Source organism: Pristiophorus japonicus, unplaced genomic scaffold (assembly GCF_044704955.1).
Source record: "Pristiophorus japonicus isolate sPriJap1 unplaced genomic scaffold, sPriJap1.hap1 HAP1_SCAFFOLD_56, whole genome shotgun sequence".
NCBI lineage: Eukaryota > Metazoa > Chordata > Chondrichthyes > Pristiophoridae > Pristiophorus > Pristiophorus japonicus.
In genome coordinates, this window is record NW_027254467.1 from 4,382,443 (window position 1) to 4,402,102 (window position 19,660).

The 19,660-nt window shown below is 43.1% G+C and overlaps 7 non-coding genes across 7 annotated transcripts; all 7 read left to right on the plus strand.

The window, feature by feature from the left end:
• The first annotated feature begins 10,056 nt into the window (after window positions 1-10,056).
• On the plus strand, window positions 10,057-10,138 carry trnas-gcu (transfer RNA serine (anticodon GCU)). Its single transcript has one exon. It is a non-coding gene; the product is annotated as a tRNA-Ser (tRNA).
• A 2,360-nt stretch (window positions 10,139-12,498) lies between these two features.
• trnar-ucg (transfer RNA arginine (anticodon UCG)) lies at window positions 12,499-12,587 on the plus strand. Its single transcript is given in 2 exon segments — window positions 12,499-12,535; window positions 12,552-12,587. It is a non-coding gene; the product is annotated as a tRNA-Arg (tRNA).
• A 245-nt stretch (window positions 12,588-12,832) lies between these two features.
• On the plus strand, window positions 12,833-12,914 carry trnas-gcu (transfer RNA serine (anticodon GCU)). The gene has a single exon. It is a non-coding gene; the product is annotated as a tRNA-Ser (tRNA).
• Window positions 12,915-15,568: 2,654 nt separating this feature from the next.
• On the plus strand, window positions 15,569-15,657 carry trnar-ucg (transfer RNA arginine (anticodon UCG)). The gene is given in 2 exon segments: window positions 15,569-15,605; window positions 15,622-15,657. It is a non-coding gene; the product is annotated as a tRNA-Arg (tRNA).
• Window positions 15,658-15,902: 245 nt separating this feature from the next.
• Window positions 15,903-15,984, plus strand: trnas-gcu (transfer RNA serine (anticodon GCU)). Its single transcript has one exon. It is a non-coding gene; the product is annotated as a tRNA-Ser (tRNA).
• Window positions 15,985-18,654: 2,670 nt separating this feature from the next.
• On the plus strand, window positions 18,655-18,743 carry trnar-ucg (transfer RNA arginine (anticodon UCG)). The gene is given in 2 exon segments: window positions 18,655-18,691; window positions 18,708-18,743. It is a non-coding gene; the product is annotated as a tRNA-Arg (tRNA).
• Window positions 18,744-18,988: 245 nt separating this feature from the next.
• Window positions 18,989-19,070, plus strand: trnas-gcu (transfer RNA serine (anticodon GCU)). The gene has a single exon. It is a non-coding gene; the product is annotated as a tRNA-Ser (tRNA).
• The last annotated feature ends 590 nt before the right edge of the window (window positions 19,071-19,660 follow it).

Sequence of the window (19,660 nt, forward strand, 5' to 3'; positions counted from 1 at the left end):
TATTAATGTTGTCCTTAATTTGTTGCAGCCCTCCTCAGTTTCAATTTCCTCCAATTTGGTATCATTGGCAAATTTGGAAATTCTGTTTTTAGTTCCAAATTCTAAATCGTTAATATAAATTTTGAACAATAGTGGTTCCGGCATTGATCCTTTTGGAACACCACTACCCATCTTCTGCCAATGTGAAAATCTGCCTTTTACCTCCAATCTCTGATTTCAGTCTTGAAGCTAGCTCGCTATGCATTCTGCTGCTTATACCCTGACGTTACTCAGCAGGTTATTATTGCGTATCACAGCGAGGGTCTTTTGAAAATCTAGATACCTTATACTTATTGCATGATCAATGTCTACCCTCTCTATAACCTCTTCAAACATTATAAGTTTGGTCCAGCAGTACTTTCCCTATTGAAATCCATGCTGATTATTCATTTTTATACTTTTGATTTCTAGATGTTCTTCTATTTTCTCCATTAGTAAGGGTTCCATTATTTTCCTATATAAGTGACAATCATACCCCTTGACCAACGAGCTGATTAGCTGAGACAAGCAGGGAGTACAGCATTTAATTCCCGCCGAAAGCGATTCAGCCATTCCCGCTTTCTATTGTGTAATATAGCGACATCAAGTTGTTGTACTGTCAGTCTCGGATCAGTCTTTTTCTGTTTAAAAGGCTTGCGATCTCAGTGCTGCTTCATTCAGTGTGTCTTTAAAAAAATGCGACGTGCTAGCTGCCGTGGCTGGGTGGTTAAATCTTTGGATTAGGAATGTAATCGAATTGCTTCTGAGCAAGTTCGAGCCCTGTTCACAATGCATCAGTAGCTGTAGGCATTCGCACGTAATCCGCTCTGTTTGGAGGTCGTTTGAGGTGTAATTGTTCTGAATTATTTTGCAGCAACTTTTAGGCCACCTGTTCCGTCACGCTCACCCAATCATCCACTCGTGCGAGTCCAGAGGATTGTGACATTTCTATAATCCAGCAAAGAATGACTAAAAATATGGTTAAAAGAGGGTAAATTATGAATGTTAACTTGAACGAAATATAAAAACAGATAGTAAGAGTTTCTACAGGTATGTAAAAAGGAAAAGAGTGGCTAAAGTAAATGTTAGTCTCGAGGAGGATGAGACTGGGGCATTAATAATCGAGAACAGGGAAATGGCAGAGACTTTGAACACATATTTTGTTTCAGTTCTCACGGTAGAAGTCAGTAAAAACATCCAAATAGTGGATAATCCACGGGCTATATGGAGGGAGGAACTTAATACTATCATTATCACTAATGAAGTAGTGTGAGGTAAAATAATGGGACTAAAGGCAGACAAGTCCCTGGACCTGATGGCTTATATCCTATTGATGCATTGGTTGTATCTACAGGATATAAGCCACCAGGTCCAGGGGTCCTATGGAGGATTGCTTCCACTCCCAAAGTGAATTATTTGATGGCTGAGCAGTCCGATACGAGAGCCACAGACCCTTTCACAGGTGGGACAAATATTCGTCAGGGGAAGGGGTCGGGAGGGCTGGTTTGCCGCACGCTCCTTCTGCTGCGTGCGCCTGGGCTCTTCATGCTCCTTGCATCGAGCCTCAAAGAGCTCAACGCCCTCCCGGATGGATTTTCTCCACCTCGGGCGATCTGCGGCCAGGGTCTCACAGGTGTCAGTGGTGATGTCGCACTTTCCCAGCGAGGCTTTGAGGCTGTCCTTATAACGTTTACGCTGTCCTCCTTTGGCTCGTTTACCATGAAGGAGTTCCGCATGAAGCATTGCTTATGGAGTCTCACATCTGGCATGCGTGCTATGTGGCCTGCCCAGCGAAGCTGATCGAGTGTGGTCAGTGCTTCAATATTGGGGATGTTACCCTGGTCGAGGACACTGATGTTGATGCGTCTGTCCTCCCAGGAGATTTGCAGGATCTTGCGGAGACATCATTGGTGATATATCTCCAGCGAACTGAGGTGCCTTCTGCACATCGTCCATGCCTCAGGCCCATACAGGAGGGCGGGTACTATTACAGCCCTGTAGACCATGAGTTAGGTGGTTGATTTGAGGGGCTGGTCTGCAAACAGTCTTTTCCGCAGGCGGCCGAAGGCTGCACTGGAGCACTAGAGGAGATGCTGAATCTCCACATAAATTTCTGCCTTTGTTGATAAGTGGCACCCCCTCATTTCCAATGGAATTCTTCCAGTCACACAGCCTTCGTTCAATCAAAAAATATCTAGATTATTAATCAATTATTTACTTATTTAAAACAAATCAAATTCAATTTTTTTTAAATAAAAATTAAATGCATTTATTTTCATAAGTTGTTTAATAAACATATATTTGTAAATTGGCTTTCAGTGGGCTGGTTTTACGTACCTCCCTCTTTCCTGCCTGTCGATCACCTGTGGCTTCAATAACCGTTTCTGCCCAGCTGGTCCTGAGCCCCACTGCACAATTGCCTTCAGGGATGATACAAATCTCACTTTATTCTTTTAAAAGGGAACTGCGGTCAGTCAAGGGTGATTCTGCATCTGGGTAAAAGGGATGTCCTTGCAGTCCCCGATCATTCTGTATCTGTTTAAAAGGGTTGGTTGTCAGTTCCGGTTCATAATCTTTCCCTTTAAAACGGATTTTCTAATAAACCCGTGTCATCCTGTATAGTTTGAGAAGGACTATGATTTCAGCTGCAATGACCGAATTGTTAAACTGTTGTGTTCCAATTTAGATTGGGGTTGCCTGCGCCGGGTTTGCACCCAGATCGCCGTGCATCTATTCATTTACTCGAAATATGCTCATCTTTTCCTAAATCCACTCCTTGATTTTGCTCGCAATATACATAACAACACATTGGATGATGGTGGCAGCGGCCGCGTGGTCTAATGGATACGGCGTCTGATTTCGACGACAACGTCGAACTTATCAAAACATTGCAGATTCGTATCTTGCCGCGGTCAATTAACTCGCTCCGTGAAATTTTATGTTTATTGCGATTCTGCCGAAAAAACAATCATCTCTTCGAGTCACTCACCTGAAGTAAAGGAAGGCTGTTTGCTTCAAGAATCTAATGGCACGTGTTCATCATTGTCGATCAGCATGCACGGGCAGAGCAAGCTGTGAAGTGGACTTTCTTGCACATTATTTCTGTTGGGTTACAAAAAGCAGGAGATTAACGGCTGACGCTTGGCTGAATAAAAGACGAGGTGGCCTAGAAATTAAGGCGATGGACTACTAATCAATTTTGTTCTGCACGCATGAGTTCGAATCCCATCCTCGTCGTATTTGTGTTCAGCTTTGACTCCCCTGGTCACTTTGTCAATCACATTAACTTCATCGCCGATTTTCCCTTTCACTGACAAGGATGCTGCACTTTGATCATGTCATGTCTCAAATTAATAATATATTCGTCAAATGGATAACAGTTGTCGGACTGTGGAGAGGGAGACTAATTAGATAGGTCTCTGAGTGACAGCACAAGCACGATGGGCCGAAAATCTTTTCTCACTACCGTCAGAATCTGAGAGCTGCACTCTTCACTGTCGGCGGCTCGTTGGTCTCGGGGTATGATTCTCGCTTAGGAATGATAACATTTGAAATGCGAGAAGTCTCGGGCCAAATCCTGAACGAGCGCCGCCATTTTGTATTCAAATTTCCGCTCCTCACAGCCGCTTGACTTGTGAGAAAGCAGTTATATTTCACATTAAAACGTGTGATTTTGCAGCGATTGTTCGCACAGCGTCCAAATCCCAGAGCAAAGTGAAACTCACACAACTGAGTAAAGTTAAAGTATCTCAGAGGTTCTCGGCTCTGTGACTCGTTGGATAACCTAAACCCGTGTTTAGTTCCGGCCAATACTTGATCAGTATATCTTCCTGTCTGTGCGGATCAGCTCACCTCAATGGGGATACGCATACATTCAGCGTCAATCTCCACCTCTGCCCTGAATATGAGTGCGTCCTGTTTCTCCAGAGCTGAAAAGATGAGAGAAGCTGCCTTTTGAATTAGCCTCTTGGCTGCCGAATTCAGAGCCGACAGGAAATCAATCCGGGGTGGCCAAGCTTCCTGGTCTGATTAAAAGGCGGTGACACCTTATATTGTAGGCATGTTATAGTCTTCTGGCCTCAACATTAGGTTCAACGTATCGGGTGATAAGCACCGCTCCCATTGTCTGGTAATGGTTCTGCTATTCCCACTAACACCTCCTCTGGACCATCCTTTGTTACGTTATTGCCCGATTACCACCCACTTTGCCTTTATCCATTGTGCCATGTATTATTTAATCACTCCTGCGTTCCACTGTATGACAGACGTTCCCATTTGACCTTTCTCGCTGCGTAATATTTCCAGGCGCTATTGTTGTTGAAAAATCTGTAATCTTGAACTTTTTCCTAAAATATAGGAATGATTATCTGGCAGAACGTGAAACCGGGATCTTCATCCACAGAATCTGCACGACCTGCTGAGTTTTACATATTTATCTGTTTTTATTCATCCTGTTTCCGTGCCCCTTTTACGGGGATGTGCTGTCTGTCTGGGATCATTCTCTGTCTATTAAAATGGTGAGCTATCAGCTCTGCATCATTCTCTATCTGTTTCAAAGCGATGTGCTGTCTGTCCCGGAGTTCAAATTTCACATTTCAAAAACTGCCTTTAGAAGGTGCAGGAATTTTAGTTTGTTTGCGTGTTTGTGTAAGCCAGTGTGTGTGCAAATGTGCTGTGCGATCTTACTGTTATGTGAGAAAAATGCATTACATGCAGCTTGAAACCGTACTGATTTGATTGAACACTCTTTCGTGGACTCTCTGTCGGTAGAAGAATCTGCTGTGGGATTTTGCTGTTCCACATCTGAAAGAAGGTAAAATACACAAGTTAGAAATATAGCGATTTTAGGCAGGGCTTGCGTGTGGGCTGTGTGACATGATGACATCCTCCACCCGTATTTTGAAATTCAAATCAAATCAAATCAAGACAAGACAAGACATAACTCACTGACAGACTGTGTGTATATATGTATAACTATATATGTATACATGAATTCAATCTGAACTTTTTAACTTCCAAAAAAAATATGCTTTTTCTGTTCCGCCTGCACCGGGCTCTATTACATTTGACCTCTTTCAATAGCACAAGCATCTGCTGTCAGATCCAGCTGAAAGACACACGCGACTTTAAAAGATCGCCTTTGGAAGCCACATCTTCCCTCGTGTCTTGTCTTCCAGCATGGGCTTCCTGTGTTTGGGTATTAATTGACTGCACCTCCTCACTTCCAATCTAATTCTTCCAGTCACACAGCCTTCGTTCACTCAAAAATATATGGATTATGAATCAATTATTTATTTATTTAATACAAATCAAATTTAATTTAAAAAAAAATTAAATGTATTTATTTTCCTAAAATGTTAAATATATTTATATTTAAAAATTGGCTTTCAGTCTGGGCTGGTTTTACGTCCCTCCCTCCTTCCTGCCTGTCAATCAGCTGTGGCTTCAATAGCCGTCTCTGTCCCGCGTGCTCCTGAGCCCCACTACACAATTGCCTTCAGGGATGATAGAAATCTCACTTTATTCTTTTAAAAGGGAACTGCTGTCAGTCCAGGCTCATTCTGCATCTGGGTAAAAGGGATGTCCGTGCAGTCCCGGATCATTCTGTGTCTGTTTAAACGGGCTGGTTGTCAGTTCCGGTTCATAATCTTTCCCTTTAAAACGGATCTTTACGTAAACCCGGGTCATCCTGTATAGTTTGAGAAGGAGTATGATTTCAGCTGCAGCGACCGAATTGTTAAACTGTTGTGTTCCCACTTACGTTGGGGTTGCCTGCGCCGGTGCATACCCAGATCGCAGTGCATCTGTTCATTTACTCGAAATATGCTCATCTTTTCCTGAATCAACTCCATGATATTGCAGTTGCCCCGAATTTGCTCCCAATATACCCAACAACACAATGTACGCTGATGGCAGAGGCTGCTTGGCCTAAAGGTTAAGGCGTCTGACTTCGATTTTTAGCACACAGTTATCAGAAGATTGCAACTTCGAATCCTGCCTCGGTCAATGAGCTCGCTGCCAGAAACGTGAAATTCATTGTTGTGATTCTGCCAAAAAACCAACCATCACTTCCAGTCACTCAGCTGAAGTAAAGGAAGGCTGTTTGCTTTAACAATCTCATGGCACGTATTCATCATTGTGGATCTGCATGCACGGGCAGAGCAAGCTGTGAAGTGGACTTTCTTGCACTTTATTTCTGTTTGGATACAAAAAGCAGGAGATTGAACGGCTGAGGCTGCGCTGAGTGAGAGATGAAATGGCCGAGAGGTTAAAGTGGTGGACTGTTAATCCACTATGCCCTGACACGGATTTTTTCGAATCTCATCCTCGTTGGTGTTGTATTGCAGGTTTGACCCCCGCCTGGTCCTTTTGTCAATCACATTTAACCTCATCGCCAAATTCCCCTTTTAATGACAAGGATGCTGTATTTGCTCATGTCATGTCTCAAATTAATAATATATTCGTCAAAAGGATAACATTTGCAGGACTATGGGGAGGTGGACTAATTAGATAGGTCTCTGAGGGACAGCACAAGTACGAGGGGCCTAAAATCTTTTCTCACAACTGTCAGAATTTGAGAGTTACGCTCTTCACTGTGGCGGCTCGTTGGTCGAGGCGTACGATTCTCGCTTAGAGATGGTCAAATTTGAAATGGGACAGGTCTCAGGCCAAATCCCGGACGAGCCCCGCCATTTTTTACTCGACATGTGAGAAGACAGACATATTTCATATTACAACGTGTGATTTTGCGCCGATGTTCCCAAAGCGTCCAAAACCCAGAGCAAAGTGAAACTCACCCAACTGAGTAAAGTTAAAGTATCTCAGACATACTCGGCTCTGTGACTGGTTGGATAACCTAAACCCGTGTTTGGTTCCGGCCAATACTTGACCAGTATGTCTTCCTCTCTGTACGCATAAGCTCACCTCACAGGGGATAAGCATACATTCAGCGTCAATCTCCGCCTCTGCCCTGAATATGAATGCGCCCTGTTTCTATAGAGCTGACAAGATGTGTGAAACTGGCTTTTGAATTAGTCAATTGGCTACCGAATTCCAAGCGGAGAGGATATCCATCCGGGGTGTCCAAGCTGCCTGGTCTGATTAAAAGGCGGTGACACCTTTTATTGTAGGCATGTTATAGTCTTCTGACCTCAACATTAGGTTCAACGTATCGGATCATAAGTACCGCTCACATTGTCTGGTAATGGTTCTGCTATTCCCACGAACACCTCCTCTGGACCATCCTCTGTTAAGTTATTGTCCGATTACCACACACATTTTGCCTTACTCCATTGTGCCATTTATTATTTAATCGCTCCGGCTTTCCACTGTATCACAGGCGGTTCCATTTGACCTTTGTCGCTGCGTATTTTTTTCCAGGTGCTATTTTTGTTGAAAAAATCTGTAATCTTGAACTTTTTCCTAAAATATAGGAATGATTATCCGACAGAACGTGAAACCGGGTTCTTCATCCACAGAATCTGCACGACCTGCTGAGTTTTACATATTTATCTGTTTTTATTCATTCTGTTTCATTGTCCCTTTTAAGGGGATGTGCTCTCTGTCCGTGATCATTCTCTATCTGATTAAAATGGTGTGCTATCAGCCCCGCATCATTCTGTGTCTGTTTAAAAGCGATGTGCTGTCTGTCACGGATTTCAAATTTCAAATTTCAAAAACTGCCTTTGGAGGGTGCAGGAATTTTAATTTGTGTGTTTGTTTGTGTAAGCCAGAGTATGAGCAAACGTGTGTGCGATCTTACTGTGCATTTATGTCATGTGAGAAACATGCATTACTTGCAACTTGAAGCCATACTGATTTAATTGAACCCTCCTTCGAGGACTTTCTGACGGTAGAAGAATCTGCTGTGGGATTTTGCTATTCCACATCTGAAAGAAGGTAAAATACACAAGTTAGAAAAATAGCGATTTTAGCCAGGGCTTGCGTGTGGGCTGTGTGACATGATGACATCCTCCACCCGTATTTTGAAATTCAAATCAAATCAAATCAAGACAAGACAAGACATAACTCACTGACAGACTGTGTGGAAACATGTATATATATATATGTATACATGAATTCAATCTGAACTTTTTAACTTTCACAATAAAAGTGCTTTTTCTGTTCTGTCTGCATTGGCTCTATTACATTTGACCTCTTTCAATAGCACAAGCAGCTGCTGTCAGATCCAGCTGGAAGACACACGCGACTTTAAAAGATCGCCTTTGGAGCCCACATCTTCCATCGTGGCTTGTCTTCCACCATGGGCTTACTGCGTTTGGGTATTTATTGACTGCACCTCTCATTTCCAATGAAATTCTTCTGCTCACACAGCCTTCGTTGTATCAGAAAATATATCCAGATAACGATTCATTTATTTATTTCAAACAAATCAAATTCAATTAGTTAAAAATAAAATTTTAATGGATTAATTTTCTTAAAATGTCAAATAAATATATGTTTGAGTGTGGGCTGGTTTTACGTCCCTCCCTCCTTCCTGCCAGTCGATCACCTGTGGCTTCAATAACCGTCTCTGTCCCGCGTGTTCCTGAGCCCCACTGCACAATTTCCTTCTGGAATGATAGAAATCTCACTTTATTCTTTTAAAAGGGAACTGCTGTCAGTCAAGGCTCATTCTGCATCTGGGTTAAAGGGATGTCCTTGCTGTCCCGGATCATTCTGTGTCTATTTAAACGGTCTGGTTGTCAGTTCCGGTTCATAATCTTTCCCTTATTCTCATAAACCCGGGTCATCCTGTATTGTTTGAGAAGGAGTATGATTTCAGCTGCAATGACCGAATTGTTAAACTGTTGTGTTCCAATTTACATTGGGGCTGCCTGCGCCGGTGCGCACCCAGATCGCAGTGCATCTGCTCATTCACTCGAAATATGCTCATCTTTTCGTAAATCCACTCCTTGATGTTGCAGTTGCCCCGAATTTTCTCCCAATATACACAACAACACAATGCACGTTGTTCGCAGCGGTCGCGTGGCCTGAAGGATAAGGCGTGTGTCTTCGATGAAAACCGCGAAATTATCAGAAGAGTCCTGCCACGGTCAACTTAGCTCGCTGCGTGAAATGTTTGATTCTTTGTTTTGATACTGCCGAGAAACCAACCATCTCTTCCAGTCACTCACCTGAAGTAAAGGAAGGCTGTTTGCTTAAAGAATCTCATGGCAAGATTTCATCATTGTCGATCTGCATGCACGGGCAGAGCAAGCTCTGAAGTGGACTTTCTTGCACATTATTTCTTTTTGGATACAAAAACAGGAGATTGAATGGCTGACGATGTATTAAGGCAGAGACGAGGTGGCCGAGAGGTTAAGGCGATGGACTCGTCGTCGTTGGCTTACAGCTTGACCACGTTTTGACAATCACATTTTACCTCATCGCCAAATTCCCCTTTTACTTACAGGGATGCTGTACTTTCCTCATGTCAGGTCTCAAATTAATAATATATTCGTCAAAAGGAGAACAGTTGCAGTACAATGGCGAGCGGCACTAATTAGATAGGTATCTGAGAGACAGCACATGCACGATGGGACATAATATCATTTCTCACCACCGTCAGAATCTGAGAGCTGCGCTTTTCACTGTAGGCGGCTCGTTGGTCTAGGGTTATGATTCTTGCTTCGGAATGATCACATTTGAAATGCGAGAGTCACGGGCCAAATCCCGGACGAGCCTCGCCATGTTTTACTCAAATTTCCGCTTCGAACAGCCGCTCGACATGTGAGAAAACAGACATATTTCACGTTAACAGGTGTGATTTTACGCCGATGTTTCATAAGCATCCAAATCCCAGAGCAAAGTGAAACACGCCAAAGTGAGGAAAGTTAAAATATCTCAAAGGTACTCGGCTCTGTGACTCGTTGGAGAATCTAAAGCCTTGTTTGGTTCCGGCCAATACTTGATCAGTGTATCTTCCTGTCTGTACTGCACGGGCAGAGCAAGCTGTGAAGTGGACTTTCTTGCACGTTATTTCTGTTTGGATACAAAAAGCAGGAGATTGAATGGCTGACGATGTCTTATAGCACAGTCGGGGTGGCCGAGAGGTTAAGGCGATGGACTGCTAATCCATTGTGCTCTGCACCCATGCGTTCGAATCCCATTCTCGTCGTCGTTGCCTTGCAGCTTAATCACTTTTTGACATTCACATTTCACCTCATCGCCAAATTCCCCTTTTACTGACAGGGATGCTGTACTTTCCTCATGTCATGTCTCAAATTCATAATATATTCGTCAAAAGGAGAACAGTTGCAGGACAATGGCAATCCCAGAGCAAAGTGAAACCCGCCAAACTGAGTAAAGTTAAAATATCTCAGAGGTACTCGGCTCTGTGACTCGTTGGATAACCTAAAGCCTTGTTTGGTTCCGGCCGATACTTGATCAGTATATCTTCCTGTCTGTGCGCATAAGTTCACCTCAATTGGGATAAGCATACATTCAGCGTCAATCTCCACCTCTGCCCTGAATATGAGTGCGTCCTGTTTCTCTAGAGCTGAAAAGCTGAGAGAAGCTGCCTTTTGAATTCGTGCCTTGGCTGCCGAATTCAAAGCGGACAGGAAATCAATCCGGGTTGGCAAAGCTGCCTGGTCTGATTAAAAGGCGGTGATACCCTATATTGTAGGCATGTTCTCGTCTTCTGGCCTCAACATTAGGTTCAACGTATCGGATGATAAGCACCGCTCCCATTGTCTGGTAATGGTTCTGCTATTCCCACTAACACCTCCTCTGGACCATCCTTTGTTACGTTATTGCCCGATTACCACCCACTTTGCCTTTCTCCATTATGCCATGTATTATTTAATCACTCCTGCGTTCCGCTGTATCACAGACGTTCCCATTTGACCTTTCTCGCTGCGTATTTTTTCCAGGCGCTATTTTTGTTGAAAACATCTGTAATCTTTAACTTTTTCCTGAAATATCGGAATGATTATCCGACAGAACGTGAAACCGGATTCTTCCTCCACAAAATCTGCACGACGTGCCGAGTTTTACATATTTATCTGTTTTTATTCATTCTATTTCAGTGTCCCTTTTAAGGGGATTTGCTGTCTGTCCGAGATCATTCTCTGTCTCTTTAAAATGGTGTGCTATCAGACCCTCATCATTCTGTGTCTGTTTAAAAGGGATGTGCTGTCTCTCCCAGATTTCCAATTTCCAATTTCAAAACCTGCCTTTGGAGGTTAACGAATTTTAGTTTGTTTGTGTTTTTGTGTAAGCTAGAGAGTGTGCAAACGTGCTGTGCGATCTTACTGTCATGTGAGAAAAATGCATTACATGCAACTTGAAACCGTACTGATTTGATTGAACACTCCTTCGTGGACTCTCTGACGGTAGAAGAATCTGCTGTGGGATTTTGCTATTCCACATCTGAAAGAAGGGAAATGACACAAGTTAGAAATATAGCGATTTTAGGCAGGGCTTGCGTGTGGGCTGTGTGACATGACGACATCCTCCATCCTTTTTTGCAAATTCAAATCAAATCAAACCAATACAAGACATGACTGACTGACTGACTTTGTTTATACATGTATATATATATGTGTATATTTATATATAATCCCAAATTTTTAACTTCCAAAATAAATATGCTTTTTCTGTTCTGCCTGCGCTGCGCTCTCTTACATTTGACCTCTTTCACAGCACAAGCAGCTGCTGTCAGATCCAGCGGAAAGACACACTCGACTTTAAAAGATCGCCCTTGTAGCCCACGTTTTCCCTCATGGCTTGTCTTCCACCATGGGCTTACTGTGTTTGGGTAGTTATTGACTGCACCTCTCATTTCCCAATGGAATTCTTATAGTTACACAGCCTTCGTTCAATAAAAAAATACATAGATTATGAATCAATTATTTATTTCATTAAAACAACTCAAATTAAATTTTTTTAAATACAATTTAAATGCATTTATTTTCTTAAAATGTTAAATATTTATATATTTCAGACTGGGCTGGTTTTACGTCCCTCACTCCCTCCTTCCTGCCTGTCTATCACCTGTGGCTTCAAGAACAGTCTCTGCGCCGCGTGGTCCTGAGCCCCATTGCACAATTGCCTTCAGGGATGAGCGAAATCTCACTTTATTCTTTTAAAAGGGAACTGCTGTCAGTCAAGGGTCATTCTGCATCTGGGTAAAAGGGATGTCCTTGCAATCCCGGATCATTCTGTGTCTGTTTAAATGGGCTGTTTGTCAGGTCCGGTTCATAATCTTTCCCTTTAAAACGGATTTTCTCATAAACCCGCGTCATCCTGTATTGTTTGAGAAGGAGTATGATTTCAGCTGCAATGACCGAATTGTTAAACGATAGTGTTCCAATTTACATTGGGGTTGCCTGCGCCGGTGCGCACACAGATCGCAGTGCATCTGTTCATTCACTCGAAATATGCTCATCTTTTCCTAAATCCACTCCTTGATATTGCAGTTGCCCCGAATTTGCTCGCAATATACACAACAACACAATGATTAGTGCTGGGAGCGGCCGCGTGGCCTAATGGATAAGGCGTCTGACTTCGATTACAACCGCAAAGTTATCAGAAGATTGCAGGTTCGAGTCCTGCCGCGGTCAACTTAGCTCGCTACGTGAAATTTTATATTCTTTGCTGTGATTCTGCGGAGAAACCAACCATCTCTTCCAGTCACTCAGCTGAAGTGAAAGAAGGCTGTTTGCTCAAAGAATCTCAAGGCAAGTTTTCATCATTGTTGATCTGCATGCACGGGCAGAGCAAGCTGTGAAGTGGACTTTCTTGCACATTATTTCTGTTTGGATACCTAAAGCAGGAGATTGAATGGCTGACGGTGTCTTATAGCAGAGACGAGGTGGCCGAGAGGTTAAGGCGATGAACTGCTAATCCATTGTGCTCTGCACGCATGGGTTCGAAACCCATTCTCGTCGTCGTTGGCTTGCAGCTTAACCATTTTTTGACATTCACATTTCACCTCATCGCCAAATTCCCCTTTTACTTACAGGGATGCTGTTCTTTCCTCATGTCATGTCTCAAATTAATAATATATTCGTCAAAAGGAGAACAGTTGCAGTACAATGGCGAGGGGCAATAATTGGATAGGTATCTGAGAGACAGCACATGCACGATGGGCCATAATATCATTTCTCACCACCGTCAGAATCTGAGAGCTGCGCTTTTCACTGTCGGCGGCTCGTTGTTCCACGGTTATGTTTCTCCCTTCGGAATGATCACATTTGAAATGCGAGAGATCACGGGCCAAATCCCGGACGAGCCCCGCCATGTTTTACTCAAAGTTCCGCTTCTGACAGCCGCTCGACATGTGAGAAAACAGACGTATTTCACGTTAAAACGTGTGATTTTACGCCGATGTTCCCTTAGCATCCAAATCCCAGAGCAAAGTGAAACCCGCCAAACTGAGTAAAGTTAAAATATCTCAGAGGTACTCGGCTCTGTGACTCGTTGGATAACCTAAAGCCTTGTTTGGTTCCGGCCGATACTTGATCAGTATATCTTCCTGTCTGTGCGCACAAGTTCACCTCAATTGGGATAAGCATACATTCAGCGTCAATCTCCACCACTGCCCTGAATATGAGTGCGTCCTGTTTCTCTAGAGCTGAAAAGCTGAGAGAAGCTGCCTTTTGAATTCGTGCCTTGGCTGCCGAATTCAAAGCGGACAGGAAATCAATCCGGGTTGGCAAAGCTGCCTGGTCTGATTAAAAGGCGGTGATACCCTATATTGTAGGCATGTTCTCGTCTTCTGGCCTCAACATTAGGTTCAACGTATCGGACGATAAGCACCGCTCCCATTGTCTGGTAATGGTTCTGCTATTCCCACTAACACCTCCTCTGGACCATCCTTTGTTACGTTATTGCCCGATTACCACCCACTTTGCCTTTCTCCATTATGCCATGTATTATTTAATCACTCCTGCGTTCCGCTGTATCACAGACGTTCCCGTTTGACCTTTCTCGCTGCGTATTTTTTCCAGGCGCTATTTTTGTTGAAAACATCTGTAATCTTTAACTTTTTCCTGAAATATCGGAATGATTATCCGACAGAACGTGAAACCGGATTCTTCCTCCACAAAATCTGCACGACGTGCCGAGTTTTACATATTTATCTGTTTTTATTCATTCTATTTCAGTGTCCCTTTTAAGGGGATTTGCTGTCTGTCCGAGATCATTCTCTGTCTCTTTAAAATGGTGTGCTATCAGACCCTCATCATTCTGTGTCTGTTTAAAAGGGATGTGCTGTCTCTCCCAGATTTCCAATTTCCAATTTCAAAACCTGCCTTTGGAGGTTAACGAATTTTAGTTTGTTTGTGTTTTTGTGTAAGCTAGAGAGTGTGCAAACGTGCTGTGCGATCTTACTGTCATGTGAGAAAAATGCATTACATGCAACTTGAAACCGTACTGATTTGATTGAACACTCCTTCGTGGACTCTCTGACGGTAGAAGAATCTGCTGTGGGATTTTGCTATTCCACATCTGAAAGAAGGGAAATGACACAAGTTAGAAATATAGCGATTTTAGGCAGGGCTTGCGTGTGGGCTGTGTGTCATGACGACATCCTCCATCCTTTTTTGCAAATTCAAATCAAATCAAACCAATACAAGACATGACTGACTCACTGACTTTGTTTATACATGTATATATTTATATATAATCCCAAATTTTTAACTTCCAAAATAAATATGCTTTTTCTGTTCTGCCTGCGCTGCGCTCTCTTACATTTGACCTCTTTCACAGCACAAGCAGCTGCTGTCAGATCCAGCGGAAAGACACACTCGACTTTAAAAGATCGCCCTTGTAGCCCACGTTTTCCCTCATGGCTTGTCTTCCACCATGGGCTTACTGTGTTTGGGTAGTTATTGACTGCACCTCTCATTTCCCAATGGAATTCTTATAGTTACACAGCCTTCGTTCAATAAAAAAATACATAGATTATGAATCAATTATTTATTTCATTAAAACAACTCAAATTAAATTTTTTTTAAATACAATTTAAATGCATTTATTTTCTTAAAATGTTAAATATTTATATATTTCAGACTGGGCTGGTTTTACGTCCCTCCCTCCCTCCTTCCTGCCTGTCTATCACCTGTGGCTTCAAGAACAGTCTCTGCGCCGCGTGGTCCTGAGCCCCATTGCACAATTGCCTTCAGGGATGAGCGAAATCTCACTTTATTCTTTTAAAAGGGAACTGCTGTCAGTCAAGGGTCATTCTGCATCTGGGTAAAAGGGATGTCCTTGCAATCCCGGATCATTCTGTGTCTGTTTAAATGGGCTGTTTGTCAGGTCCGGTTCATAATCTTTCCCTTTAAAACGGATTTTCTCATAAACCCGCGTCATCCTGTATTGTTTGAGAAGGAGTATGATTTCAGCTGCAATGACCGAATTGTTAAACTATAGTGTTCCAATTTACATTGGGGTTGCCTGCGCCGGTGCGCACACAGATCGCAGTGCATCTGTTCATTCACTCGAAATATGCTCATCTTTTCCTAAATCCACTCCTTGATATTGCAGTTGCCCCGAATTTGCTCGCAATATACACAACAACACAATGATTAGTGCTGGGAGCGGCCGCGTGGCCTAATGGATAAGGCGTCTGACTTCGATTACAACCGCAAAGTTATCAGAAGATTGCAGGTTCGACTCCTGCCGCGGTCAACTTAGCTCGCTACGTGAAATTTTATATTCTTTGCTGTGATTCTGCGGAGAAACCAACCATCTCTTCCAGTCACTCAGCTGAAGTGAAAGAAGGCTGTTTGCTCAAAGAATCTCATGGCAAGTTTTCATCATTGTTGATCTGCATGCACGGGCAGAGCAAGCTGTGAAGTGGACTTTCTTGCACATTATTTCTGTTTGGATACCTAAAGCAGGAGATTGAATGGCTGACGGTGTCTTATAGCAGAGACGAGGTGGCCGAGAGGTTAAGGCGATGGACTGCTAATCCATTGTCCTCTGCACGCATGGGTTCGAATCCCATTCTCGTCGTCGTTGGCTTGCAGCTTAACCATTTTTTGACATTCACATTTCACCTCATCGCCAAATTCCCCTTTTACTTACAGGGATGCTGTTCTTTTCTCATGTCATGTCTCAAATTAATAATATATTCGTCAAAAGGAGAACAGTTGCAGTACAATGGCGAGGGGCACTAATTAGATAGGTATCTGAGAGACAGCACATGCACGATGGGCCATAATATCATTTCTCACCACCGTCAGAATCTGAGAGCTGCGCTTTTCACTGTCGGCGGCTCGTTGTTCCACGGTTATGTTTCGCCCTTCGGAATGATCACATTTGAAATGCGAGAGATCACGGGCCAAATCCCGGACGAGCCCCGCCATGTTTTACTCAAAGTTCCGCTTCTGACAGCCGCTCGACATGTGAGAAAACAGACGTATTTCACGTTAAAACGTGTGATTTTACGCCGATGTTCCCTTAGCATCCAAATCCCAGAGCAAAGTGAAACCCGCAAAACTGAGTAAAGTTAAAATATCTCAGAGGTACTCGGCTCTGTGACTCGTTGGATAACCTAAAGCCTTGTTTGGTTCCGGCCGATACTTGATCAGTATATCTTCCTGTCTGTGCGCATAAGTTCACGTCAATTGGGATAAGCATACATTCAGCGTCAATCTCCACCTCTGCCCTGAATATGAGTGCGTCCTGTTTCTCTAGAGCTGAAAAGCTGAGAGAAGCTGCCTTTTGAATTCGTGCCTTGGCTGCCGAATTCAAAGCGGACAGGAAATCAATCCGGGTTGGCAAAGCTGCCTGGTCTGATTAAAAGGCGGTGATACCCTATATTGTAGGCATGTTCTCGTCTTCTGGCCTCAACATTAGGTTCAACGTATCGGATGATAAGCACCGCTCCCATTGTCTGGTAATGGTTCTGCTATTCCCACTAACACCTCCTCTGGACCATCCTTTGTTACGTTATTGCCCGATTACCACCCACTTTGCCTTTCTCCATTATGCCATGTATTATTTAATCACTCCTGCGTTCCGCTGTATCACAGACGTTCCCATTTGACCTTTCTCGCTGCGTATTTTTTCCAGGCGCTATATTTGTTGAAAACATCTGAAATCTTTAACTTTTTCCTGAAATATCGGAATGATTATCCGACAGAACGTGAAACCGGATTCTTCTTCCACAAAATCTGCACGATGTGCCGAGTTTTACATATTTATCTGTTTTTATTCATTCTATTTCAGTGTCCCTTTTAAGGGGATTTGCTGTCTGTCCGAGATCATTCTCTGTCTCTTTAAAATGGTGTGCTATCAGACCCTCATCATTCTGTGTCTGTTTAAAAGGGATGTGCTGTCTTTCCCAGATTTCCAATTTCCAATTTCAAAACCTGCCTTTGGAGGTTAACGAATTTTAGTTTGTTTGTGTTTTTGTGTAAGCTAGAGAGTGTGCAAACGTGCTGTGCGATCTTACTGTCATGTGAGAAAAATGCATTACATGCAACTTGAAACCGTACTGATTTGATTGAACACTCCTTCGTGGACTCTCTGACGGTAGAAGAATCTGCTGTGGGATTTTGCTATTCCACATCTGAAAGAAGGGAAATGACACAAGTTAGAAATATAGCGATTTTAGGCAGGGCTTGCGTGTGGGCTGTGTGACATGACGACATCCTCCATCCTTTTTTGCAAATTCAAATCAAATCAAACCAATACAAGACATGACTGACTGACTGACTGACTTTGTTTATACATGTATATATATATGTGTATATTTATATATAATCCCAAATTTTTAACTTCCAAAATAAATATGCTTTTTCTGTTCTGCCTGCGCTGCGCTCTCTTACATTTGACCTCTTTCACAGCACAAGCAGCTGCTGTCAGATCCAGCGGAAAGACACACTCGACTTTAAAAGATCGCCCTTGTAGCCCACGTCTTCCCTCATGGCTTGTCTTCCACCATGGGCTTACTGTGTTTGGGTAGTTATTGACTGCACCTCTCATTTCCCAATGGAATTCTTACAGTTACACAGCCTTCGTTCAATAAAAAAATACATAGATTATGAATCAATTATTTATTTCATTAAAACAACTCAAATTAAATTTTTTTTAAATACAATTTAAATGCATTTATTTTCTTAAAATGTTAAATATTTATATATTTCAGACTGGGCTGGTTTTACGTCCCTCCCTCCCTCCTTCCTGCCTGTCTATCACCTGTGGCTTCAAGAACAGTCTCTGCGCCGCGTGGTCCTGAGCCCCATTGCACAATTGCCTTCAGGGATGAGCGAAATCTCACTTTATTCTTTTAAAAGGGAACTGCTGTCAGTCAAGGGTCATTCTGCATCTGGGTAAAAGGGATGTCCTTGCAATCCCGGATCATTCTGTGTCTGTTTAAATGGGCTGTTTGTCAGGTCCGGTTCATAATCTTTCCCTTTAAAACGGATTTTCTCATAAACCCGCGTCATCCTGTATTGTTTGAGAAGGAGTATGATTTCAGCTGCAATGACCGAATTGTTAAACTATAGTGTTCCAATTTACATTGGGGTTGCCTGCGCCGGTGCGCACAAAGATCGCAGTGCATCTGTTCATTCACTCGAAATATGCTCATCTTTTCCTAAATCCACTCCTTGATATTGCAGTTGCCCCGAATTTGCTCGCAATATACACAACAACACAATGATTAGTGCTGGGAGCGGCCGCGTGGCCTAATGGATAAGGCGTCTGACTTCGATTACAACCGCAAAGTTATCAGAAGATTGCAGGTTCGAGTCCTGCCGCGGTCAACTTAGCTCGCTACGTGAAATTTTATATTCTTTGCTGTGATTCTGCGGAGAAACCAACCATCTCTTCCAGTCACTCAGCTGAAGTGAAAGAAGGCTGTTTGCTCAAAGAATCTCATGGCAAGTTTTCATCATTGTTGATCTGCATGCACGGGCAGAGCAAGCTGTGAAGTGGACTTTCTTGCACATTATTTCTGTTTGGATACCTAAAGCAGGAGATTGAATGGCTGACGGTGTCTTATAGCAGAGACGAGGTGGCCGAGAGGTTAAGGCGATGGACTGCTAATCCATTGTGCTCTGCACGCATGGGTTCGAATCCCATTCTCGTCGTCGTTGGCTTGCAGCTTAACCATTTTTTGACATTCACATTTCACCTCATCGCCAAATTCCCCTTTTACTTACAGGGATGCTGTTCTTTTCTCATGTCATGTCTCAAATTAATAATATATTCGTCAAAAGGAGAACAGTTGCAGTACAATGGCGAGGGGCACTAATTAGATAGGTATCTGAGAGACAGCACATGCACGATGGGCCATAATAACATTTCTCACCACCGTCAGAATCTGAGAGCTGCGCTTTTCACTGTCGGCGGCTCGTTGTTCCACGGTTATGTTTCGCCCTTCGGAATGATCACATTTGGAATGCGAGAGATCACGGGCCAAATCCCGGACGAGCCCCGCCATGTTTTACTCAAAGTTCCGCTTCTGACAGCCGCTCGACATGTGAGAAAACAGACGTATTTCACGTTAAAACGTGTGATTTTACGCCGATGTTCCCTTAGCATCCAAATCCCAGAGCAAAGTGAAACCCGCCAAACTGAGTAAAGTTAAAATATCTCAGAGGTACTCGGCTCTGTGACTCGTTGGATAACCTAAAGCCTTGTTTGGTTCCGGCCGATACTTGATCAGTATATCTTCCTG